This window comes from Asterias amurensis, chromosome 12, assembly GCF_032118995.1.
Source record: "Asterias amurensis chromosome 12, ASM3211899v1".
Taxonomy (NCBI): Eukaryota; Metazoa; Echinodermata; class Asteroidea; order Forcipulatida; family Asteriidae; genus Asterias; species Asterias amurensis.
In genome coordinates this window covers 5,677,125-5,689,219 of record NC_092659.1, presented here as the reverse complement: position 1 = coordinate 5,689,219, position 12,095 = coordinate 5,677,125, and positions in this window count along the sequence as shown.

Here is a 12,095-nt window from a genome sequence, read left to right as displayed (position 1 = left end):
TTTGGTTAATATTGTCAAAAACCAGTATTTTACTTTAAAGACAGTGAGTGGACACTATTGGTAATTGTCAAAGACCAGTCTTCGACACTTGCTGTATCTCAAAATTATGTATAAAATTACAAACCTGTGAAAATTTCAGCTCAATTGGTCATCAATGGAAGAAAAAAACTCCCTTGTCATACGAAGTTGTGTGCTTTCTGATGCTTGATTTCGAGACCTCAAAGAAACACGTTGCCTTGGATCGGTCGAGTTGGTTTTTGAAAATTGATATTGAAATGCTATGAAATGTATAATATGGTTGGAAAGATGTTTTAAAAGTAGGATACAATGATCTACACAAATATGCCTCAAAATTGCGTGGTTTTCGTTTTACCTCGTCGACTAACACGGTCGGCCATTAATATGGGAGTCAAAAAGTTGACTCCCATAAATGGCCGACCGTGTTTATTCGCGACGCAAAATGAAAACCGTGCAATTTTGAGTGATACTTGTGTGGATCATTATATTCTACTTTTAAAACATCTTTCCAACCATATACATTTCATAACAATGGTTTTAAACGCTTTTTTATAGACCAACTCGTCCGATCCAAGGCAACGTGTTTCTTCAAGTTCTAAATCTGAGGTCTCGAAATCAAATGCGTGGAAAATTACTTCTTTCACGAAAACTACGTCACTTCAGACGGAGCTGTTTCTCACAATGTTTTTTACTGTAACCCTCTCCCCATTACTCGCAATCAAGAAAGTTTTAATGATAATAATTATTTTGAGTATCAGTAATTACCAATAGTGTCCACTGCCTTTAATGTAACCCAACAAATGCATAACATAAAAAATCTGTGAAAATTGTTGACGCAATAGGTCATCGAAGATGCAAGAGAAAAGTGAAAGAAACACACCCTTGTTGCACGTGTGTGCGGCACCATAATGTAGCCCGAGCCCGGGCTACATTTAGGGCATGTTTGGGGCTACATTTAGGTCCGGGCTACATTTAGGGCTCGGGCTACATTATGGTGCCGCACACACGTGTTTACAGTAGCCTAGGCTTCGGGCCTGAAGTTTTTTATTATTTGAGTGACAAATTACATTTATGTTACGTCAGAGGGAGCCGTGTCTCATATGTTACACTATCAACAGCTCCCCATTGCTCGTTAACAAGTACGTTTTTGTGCTAACAATATTTGTTTCGATATGCAATTTAGTGCCAGTGCCTTTAATATTTGAGTGAGAAATTTATTGACAGTGGACACTATTGGTAATTACTCAAAATAATTATTAGCATAAAACCTTACTCGATAACAAGTAATGGGGAGAGGTTGATGGTATAAAACATTGTGAGAAACGGCTCCCTCTGAAGTAATGTAGTTTTCGAGAAAGAAGTAGTTTTCCACAAATTTGATTTCGAGACCTCAAGTTTAGAACTTGAGGTCTCGAAATCAACCATCTAAACACACACAACTTCATGTGATAAGGGTGTTTTGTTCGATGGCCGATTAAGCTCAAATTTTCACAGGTGTGTTATTGTATTTATATGTTGAGATATATCAACTGTGAAGGCTAGTCTTTGACAACTTCGTGTGACAAGGGTGTTTTTTCTTTCATTATTATCTCGCAACTTCGATGACCTGTTGAGCTCAAATTTTCACAGGTTTTTTATTTTATGCATAAATGTTGAGATACACCAACTGTGAAGGCTTGTCTTTGACAATTACCTTTAGTGTCCACTGCCTTTAAATCATAATGTTGTATACTAACTATCGACAGCTCCCCATTGCTCGGTTACCAAGTAAGTTTTCAGAAAAACATTTTGAATTATTACCAATAGTTTGCAGTGCCTTTAAACAAAATTTAATTTTGTATGTAGTACAGCAACATCTTTCTTAACGTTAAAGGCAGTGGACACTATTGGTTATTACTCAAAATAATTATTGCATAAAACCTTATTTGGGAACGAGTATTGGGGAGAAGTTGATAGTATAAAACATTGTGAGAAACGGTTCCCTCTGAAGTAACGTAGTTTCGAGAAACAAGTAATTTTCCACAAATTTGATTACGAGACTTCGGAATTAAATTTTGAGGTCTCGAAATCAAGCACCTTATTAAAGCACACAACTTCGTGTGACAAGGGTGTTTTTTCTTTAATTATTAGCTTGAAACTTCGACCACCAATTGAGCTCAAATTTTCACGGGTTTGTTATTTTATGCATGTTGTTAGCGAGAAGACTGGTCTCCAGTGTCTTTAAATGTCATAAACTGGCACTAATAATGTTTGCTTTAGATCAACCATTATATTTTATGCGAACATCATTGACCGAGTGAGCGTGGGATCGCGGTATTGGGCGTTGTCCCCCAGGACCCAAGGTATTGCTTGACAAAAATACTAGCTAAAATTACATTACATATACAGTGGTATGACTGCTTCCCGATAGAATTAGATATACGTTCAAACTTAACATATAGTTTCAATAATTTAGTTTTGATGCACAAAGCAACATTTTTTTTTTAAATTACCTAAATAAGTTTATCATCAGTATATAGGGCTACATATAAGTGTTGTACCATTACATGACTAGGCCCCAATTGCCTAAAGCCTGGTAAGCACACAAACTTGCTAAGCACAGAAAAGTATTGCTGAACAAAAACAGGTTGCCAGACAAGACTACATTAGCTTAGCAAAACAAAAATGTCATACATAATTTTCTGCCTAACAGCTTGATGAAATATGGGCCCAGGGGGAAAGCTGCATATGCAGTGAGTGTGTAATTAATACCCCGACTTGTATAACGTCTCTACAGCCGACTTCATGGCAACTACCGGGAGTGCATTACTAATGCATTGTTAATTACCTTTAAAGACCTGCTTGAACGAATATGTCAAGTCGTAAACTTTGCTGAAATTCACTTAAAATGTTTTCAAAGAATAGGGAAATCGAGTCATATGACTATAAAAAGATTTCAATTGTGTAAAAAAACAATAATTTTGAATGCCCTTATCCAGGGCTTTTCTGAGAGATTTGCGAAAAGCTCTGTTACGTAATCACTCTCAAAACGTCATATCTGGGAGCTCCAATTTGTAAAGCCGCTTTGTTGCAGCGTGGAGGCATAACAAAGCAAGCTCCCAGAGATGACGTCAGCGGCATTGTCCTTTGACGGGCGCTCTCAACGGCAGAAATGTTTTTAGTTTGTCAAAACCTTTCGGTTGAGGCCTGGTTTTTCAATCGATAATTACGAAAAATTCCGAAGTGTACACATATCAAAATTACATTAAAATGGTGAACAAGTGCATTATAAACAAGTTAAACTTTATTCAACTTTATTCAAGCAAAATTTTATCATTAAAACAACTTCAATTTTTGTTTGTACTTGAAATTAATAAAAACCCATTAGGTCATTAAATAAGGGAACACAAGGGTAGCGACGAGTTCTTTAACGGCCGTTTCAACCGGCAGGGTTATGCCGTGTGATAAAGGCCCGAGCCGAAGGCGAGGGCTTTTATCGCACGGCAACGATCCAGCAAGTTTTTAAACGGACGTTTAAAAACAACTCACTACTCTTTTATTTACATTCATAAATGCCCTTTTGTTAAAAAAAAAAAAAAAAAAAAAATACAATTATAGACACTTTGACAATTATTGAAAATTCGAGGTTTGAAGTATTTGTTTTCAAAAACTTTGTGAAGAATCTGTTTGATGCGCGTGGTTTGTGTGTACGCGCGCGCGCTTAGAAATAGATTACGCGCGCGTGCTTAGAAATATATTACGCGCTGTTACTAATAGCTATGAATTGCGCATTCGGCGTGATAATATTGGCATACGCGCGCGCCCGACACGCGGAAGCCAACCGGTTATGAACAGCTCCAGCTGGTCATTATCAACCGTTTAAACACCCCACGTGACTCGCTCTCCACCAAAAGGAGTAGTGAAACTGGCTGGGGCATTTATGAATGTGTTTTTAATGGCCTACTGCGCCCTCTACTAGGCTGGTCATGGAGGGAGCGCAAATATAAATTTAATAAAATTATTGTTACTAACACAATGAAAATCGAAAACCTCGTTTATCCGTTTAGTCCCTGCACCGCCCGAGTTTGCTGAAATCCAATTTCTCAAGATTCTTGCAGTAAATTACTGGAATCGTAGTTCAAATTTTAAAAGATAGCCATGGCTTAATGTGTATTCACAATTTTTTACCCTTTCGGTAATATTTGTATAAAAGTACAAGCTCTCATGGGAACAATAAATGCCTCTCGTTAAACGGCTACGGTAATTTTTGTGGCGAATATTTTTGTGCACGGATAAAATGGACACAATAGCTTTTCAAGGCTTTTGTCTGGCTCAATGCTCATACTGATTAAATGCGAAGGCGTTAATTTTCGACAATATCATCATAAATGATGAACGATTTCCTGTTTACTAATGAGCGTTTTTTGTGTGTAAGAGCTAAATGATTTCATCATCATTAGCTTCGACAAGTCAACTGTGAGGGAGAAGTAATAGCGATCTATAATAACTAGATATATTAAAAAATGCGTAGACCTACTAATGACTATCGAGTTTTCTTTTGATGTTCCCTTTTTTTTTTTTTTTTTTTTTACAAACACAAGCTAGCGAGGTTTCCTCGTACCGCATACAGTGTATCGCTATAGGCGGCTGGGCGGTACAGTGGCTAAATGGTTATTGGGCGCTCATGATGCAACGAAAATAGAAAACCTCATAAAGATGATCACAAGAACAAACATTTTAAACTCAATAAGGCTGTCCACAAGCACACAATAGAAACTAGGGCCGCCCACAAGCACACAATAGAAACTAGGGCCTGACACAAGGCTGTTCACCGACGCAACGAAAATTAAAACTGAAAACAATATTATTATTAGGGGCCCATAATAGGCTATTCACAAAAAGACCAACAGATTTGGAAACCTGTTAGTCTGTTCACAAGCAAACAACAGAAACCAGGGTCTGACAAAAACCTTTAAAGGCTGTTCACCGACGCAACGAAAATTAAAATTGAAAACCATATTAGGGGCCCATGTATAGGCTACTCACAAAAAAACACTTTAACTGTAGACCATGGGATGATCGCTAGAATTGTTCAAAACCGTAGCCCCCACTTTTGGACCACGCAGTTTTTGGATGCAATTATGAAATAAAATACAGAAAATCCATTACTTGCTGCTGCTTGGCGAAAATCCTGCATCGAGTCCCGAAAAGAAACAATTACAGCGACAAATAGTGATGTAAAAATCCTCGGAAGCCTGCGATGTGGGTGACGTCATTCGTAGCATTATCGTGTTTCGTCCCCACACTGTACCATTATAACATACAGAGTATTTCTCCAAACCCCTGAATAAAAGTATGCCGATTTACAGGCTCGTTCGACAAAAGTATAAGTTATCACACAAGCGCGAGTGGAATACGAACAATATAGTTAGACCATGGGATGGGTATTGAAATGGGGCCTATTTTGGGGGTTTCGTGGGCCCCATCTCCGGACCGCATGAAATTTGACGCACAAGGGTTTTCAATGGTACTGAATCCGAATTTGGTTGTTACTAAGCTCTTAAACTGCACAGTTCGCGAACAGACCAATTTTGGGGTCATTTTAGGTCAAAAACAGTATTTTTTGATAACGTCTGTATACACTGGGACTATTTACCAATCGTTCACGGCAGTGCAAGAACCTTTTCCAAGTGTTTAATGTGAACGATGTAAATTTTCCCCTTTTCTGTCCGATTAACATGCAAAGGCCTACAACAAAAACCCATGATTGTTATTGATTGAACATCAAGTATAATGTCATTTGTTTTTCGTTGCTATGAGGTGCGTGTGTTACATTTTATTATCACGCGCGCGGCTGAGTTAGATGTGGGACGCAGACGCACTATATTGTTCGTATTCCACTCGCGCTTGTGTGATAACTTGTAGTTTTGTCGAACGAGCATGTGAATCGGTAGACTTGATTCAAGTCCCATTCTCGTGCGAGAGGTCCCTAAGCTATTACCTCAACTTACTATGAAACAACCCCGTAGCATACAATACAGTGCGCGCTCGCCGTCAAAATGTGGTCCCGAGAATGGGACTTGACGAAGTCGTTTCTTACTCTGCACGTTGTTATTGGAAAATCTCCCCAAATGGGGAGATGTACAAAACCAATGGGAGCGTTGAAGCGCTGTCCTCCCGGTAAATCGGCATCCTTTTATTCAGGGGTTAGAAGAAATACTCTGTATGTTATAATGGCTAATGTGGGAACGAAATTGCCGCAATTGTTTCTTTTCGGGATTCGGTGCAGCATTTTCGCCAAGCAACAGCATGTAATGGATTTTCTGTATTTTATTTCATACCTACATACAAAAATTGCGTGGTCCAAAAGTGGGGACTACGGTTTTGAACAATTCTAGCGATCATCCCATGGTCTAAGTGCGTCTGCGTCCCACATCCAACTCGGCCGCGCGTGTGACAATCAAAAACTAACACACGCACGTCGTAGCAACGAAAAACAAATGGCATTGTACTTGATGTTCAATCAATAAAAATCATGGGTTTAGTTGTAGGCCTTTGCATGTTTATCGGAAAGAAAAGGGGAAAATTTACATCGTTCACATTAAACACTTGGAAAAGGTTCTTGCACTGCCGTGAACGATGGGTAAATAGTCCCAGTGAATACAGACGTTATCAAAAATACTGTTTTTGACCTAAAATTACCCAAAAATTGGTCTGTTCACGAACTGTGCAGTTTTAGAGCTTAGCAACAACCAAATTCGGATTCAGTACCATTGAAAACCCTTGTGCGTCAAATTTCATGCGGTCCGGAGATGGGGACCACGAAACCCCAAAAATAGGTCCCTTTTCAATACCCATCCCATGGTCTATATGGTCAAAAATGCAGGATTGCATTTTGATGCAAGTAATCCATGCATTGTAACGGAACGAGGAGATTTTGGCTCATTTGGTCGTTGCTGGGACACATTCAAACCTTATTGTTATCATTTCGTCCAGCCAAGATGATAGCAGGCAGTGAGACCAAATATAATATTAATACCAAACTAGAGATTGAGAGTTTGTGAACAAACTCAAGGTGTTCGGTTTCCGGGAGTAAAAGCCTGGATTAAAAAACAAATATTACACCTTGCTTTGTTCTCAAGATTTGTAATAAATGATTCAAATTGCAAAAACTGTCAAAACAACATGGTTACTCTAGTAAAAGTGTATGTTTGGTGACGTCATCGGTAATATCTGTTTTAATCAGACCTTTGCCAGACTTATATGCTGTGATGGTAAAGCATCAAAGGATTTATATTTGAACCTAAAAGGCAATAAACAACGCCCTTTCAAATCATTTCACAGTCACTTCCGGTTTAAACAGGTCAAAAGGTCAACGAAAGCTCACCAACATATCCATTTCTGTAAAGTACGTAAAGCCCTTTCATATGATGTATAGATTGTCAAAATAGCTTATGTAGTTTAGGAAATATGAACTTAGGAAATATTGACGACTGTAGAAAAGACTGTAAGGGGCATGTGTGTTTTAACCGCCTTGAACGAAGACTATTCTTCATGAAGCTTTTTCGCGCCCTATGGATGATCACTGGAGCGTGACTCTGCTGCACAGCTAATACACTACACGTTGTGTGTATGCCTACGTGCAATGTCTATGCACATACCAATGGGGATTTACGTTGTTCTTTAGACGTGAATTTTGAAATTTTCAACCTCGTTTTTGAGCCAGAAGACAACATCGAAATGGGGTCATGTCTGTGGGGCGTTTACGGAGTTTTTAATGACGATTCCGATGATGTTTCGATTGTAAGAATCCCTCATGTTAAAAAGTTATGATTTTTTGAATTTATAAACTTTGCATAATCATAACTCAACAATTGATGACGTCATCATGGCGTCACTCACACGGTTTTTTCTCCTAATAGAAATCTAACTATGTGTGAAGTTTCAAGTTCATACGATGTTTGGAAAGATGTTTTTGTGGGGGGACAAGGGACGTACAGAAGAAGAAGAAGAAGAAGAAGTATCAATAAAAAACTAGATATAGTGTTTGTAAAAACAAACACTAGGTGTTCGGCTATTGTTGGGTCAGTGTTTGAATCAATGAAAAAAGTGTTGTTGAAAGCTCGTCAAATTGCAAAGAAATCAAAACCAAACAGTTTTCTCGATGTGAAATAATGTTATGGTAACGCATCAAAAAGTGTACATTTCAACTTAAAAGCCTTTAAATAATGCCTTTTCAAAGCATTTTACAGGCACTTCCGGTTTAAAAAGGTCAAAAGGTCAAGAGAAGGTCACCAACATGCCCATTTTTGTGAAGTACGTGAGGCCCTTTCAATGATGTATAGATTGTCAAAATAGATTTTGTGGTCGAGGAAATGTGAACTGATGAATGATGACAACTGGAGAAGAGACTAACTGACCGGAAGGGAAGTGTTTGTTGAAAACGCCTTGAAAACAGACTACGTACGTAAAGCCCTTTCGTATGATGTATAGATTGTCAAAATAGCTTTTGTGGTTGAGGATATGGAAGCTTAATGCATAATGACGACTGGAGAAGAGACTAACTAACCGGAAGGGGAATGTTTGTTGAAAACGCCTTGAAAACAGACTAAAAACGAGGCTATTTATAGGAGAAAAAAAAATTAATTACAAAAATAAATAGTACAAATTTTGGTCGCCACGTGATCTCCCATCGAAATACTGACTGGGCCCGATATTGCTTAACCTCAGTGACAGGACGAGAACCGGTGTTATCAACACAGTATGGTCGTAGAGATGAAACTAATTAATTACTTTTGAAGAAAACTGACTTTATGTTGAGAACGCCTCGAACGCAGACTAAAACGATAAAAACGTGGTGCAGAGCGTGACTATGAGACCACAGGGTGTGCAGTAAAAATGTGCTTAGAAATGAAATTTCGTGGCGCACCTCTTGCATGAGCGTGGAAACAGGTTTAATTAATAGACAATTATATGCTGACTACCAATACATAAATCCACAATCGTCAAACTAGCCAGTTTGGAAGTTATTTGCATTTTAATTAAGCAATGTGAAAATAGCGCCCTCTATTGGCCATTTTTAGAAAACTGTGTACATTTCAATGGAGCATTGATGCAAGGAATTATTTATCATGAAAGGGTGATCTATTTTAGGATTTCCCTTCCTCAAAAGTTGCAATAAAATGGTTCATTAGGGGTGGTTCTAACGCTGTCTACTTAAAAATACAAATATGTTATCCTTAAACAGAGAAGTATTAATTTTTAACAATAATTTTGTTGTTCCAAACACAGTTAGATTTACTGTCAACACATTGTAGAGACCATCTTAATATTTAAAAAATTGTTGTTCAGGTCATACTAGGGAAAACTACTACCTCTCTCCCACATGTTTTAATATGGATATATTATGTTTACTATGACAGAACATCTTAGGTCGCCAACTTTATCTTAATTAATATCCCTACTTATAATAAGTTAACACAAAACAACATTTTCTTCTTTATGAAATTTTTGCTTTATTCCGTCAAGGCCACCCTTTTTCAGGCTTTTCCCATCCTGTTTTGATAATAACAAATACTCCATGTCCTCTGTCTGCATGGACAATCTCTGCCCTAACATGATACTCTGTTCATCAAGTATGAAGAATCCACATCTAGTAATAATTTGTTCAGTGAACAATTTATTTCAAGTGAAGAAAAATTTCCCTTTTTTCACTTCTGCTTTTGCATTGAATCTTCAAAGAATATTTTGTAACTCTCAAAAAAGAATCAGTAAAGTTTGAAAGTAAGTAGTTTATAATAGAGACCGACATTATTTATTTGTGGTTTTAAGTTTTTACTATAGCTTTACTCATCTGTTTACATGAAGATACATAATTATCTCAATTTGAATTATTATTTGCCATTAATATTCTTTATCAGACTTATCACTGTTTTTATTCAGAGCTTTAGTTTTTACACTTTCACAGTTGTGCACTTGCAATTTAAGTATATGCACGGTAGACTTTTGTCCGAACAAAGTTTGCCTTGACCACATCTACGTTTTTGCATGAGCAATGTACATGTACACATTATAGAATGCTGTCAAGCGCTTGGAGTAGGTTTGTCCAGTTGGCACAATGTTTTCATCCTTAACCTTCCAGCCTCAACTAACGTTGGGAGATGGTACATCTGGAACTTTTTCAACAGCACTGTATCCTTACTTAGTTGACGTTGCTATGCTGTCTCATCAGGTGTCCCGTTAAAAAGAGGTTACGATCTGTCATTTTAAAAGATACATAAACAAAATTGTTTAAAATAAATTCCCTTTTTAAATTATTATTTTCAATTATATAATGGAAATTCAGCTGTTTGTTTTTTGCACAAACAATTACATATTGTACATCTATCATGAAACAACGACAAATAAGTTCATGAACTTGTACCAGTTTATGTTGAATGGGTTTGCATTTATTCAAATTGAACGCATACTTTGTAGTATACACATCAACTATAAAAACACAGATAAAACTTCATAGTTACCTGGCAATGTTAACATCAGCACAATGTTGTCCTTACACATGTGGGGACAAACTCCTCAACTCTGAAAGTGTCCTCATCAGCCAGCATCAATTGATTGTATAGTGGGCATGCTCGGTCGTTTGACGCAGTCGCCTATGATAAATTCTGCTAGTAATATAACCAGTCGAACACCTTTTTAGTTGAAAGTTCACCTGAACACAGTCTGTTGAGAAATAAACAAAATTAAAGTCATGGTGGTATTGTCACAAGAATGTTAAACTAGCCACGTTTCGTGAGTTGACAGCGGGCCAGCCATGTTAAACACATCTCTTGTCCATCGTCGTGTTTTACGTGTCCGTAATTTGGGCTAGACATTACCACATCTTTGATGACATTTTCACACTTGACCGTACTCTAATTCTTTTCCTTCTTCAAATACATGCAAAGAAATGTCTTCAACTCTTTTCCGAAAATGGAAAAGCTTTCGTTTCAACGCTAGACAAATGCACAAAGACACTTTTTGTGACATGTTTTTTTTCTCACACCACGACGGAGTCTGTGTGTTGTTCGTCTCCAACGTGTTCGTCTCCAACGTTGTACAGAGGTCGTGACCTCGTGAACATGATAATAGCTCTACCGCTATTGGTTAATTCATCGCAACCGCTGCCGTGCGGTCTTGTTAAATCGTCGTTGATTGGTCATTTTGTCCCCAGCCTCGCACTTTTCATCGCAAAAATTGCAGTTAAATGTGCCCATTACAAGCAAACTTGCAAAAAGATCGATTGTGGATTTATTGTACGTTGATTTCTATATTTTTCTTCCCAATTCAAGATAATAGACATGCTCATCTTTGATATGCGTCGCGAAACTGCACGATATTCGGCTACGCCCGCTGGTCTATATGCTGCTCAATGCACCGCATACTTACACGTGGTGACCGCAATGCACCGCATGCTTACACGTGGTGACAAAGTACGTGTACATGTAATCGTAAAATCTTTACGCGCAATCAATGGGGAATTTTGTAGTTCTTTATACATGAATTTTGAAATGTTCAACCTCTCTTTTGAGCCGGAAGACAAGTTAAAAATGGGGTCATGTCTGTGAGGTGTTTACGGAGTTTTTAATGCCCATTCCGATGATGTATTGATTGTAAAAATCCCTCATGTAGATCTAAAGTTATGATTTTTTGAAATAATAAACTTTAAATTAGTGTATCTCGTCAACTGATGACGTCATCGTGACGTAACAACTTTTGTATCATCTTCTAGTTATTGTCTACCTGTGTGTAAAGTTTCAACTTAATGCAAGCTTCGCATCTATGCTTTTTCTTGCGGACAATCGACGAGAAGAATAATAAGAAAAACCAAAAAAAAAAAAAACCAAAAAAAAAAAAAACGAACAAAATCAAAGAGTTGTTCGGGCTGTTGCCCGAACACCTAAAAAAAAACGAACACAAATAAGAGGTGTTCCGGGCTGTTGGCCCGAACACCTAAATACAACCTTCCTCACAGTTCACTTGTGTTCATTCTGACTGCGTCTTTAGATTGTTAAGGTGTGGCAAACCATATCATTGTAATTTTTTTCACACCAGTGGAT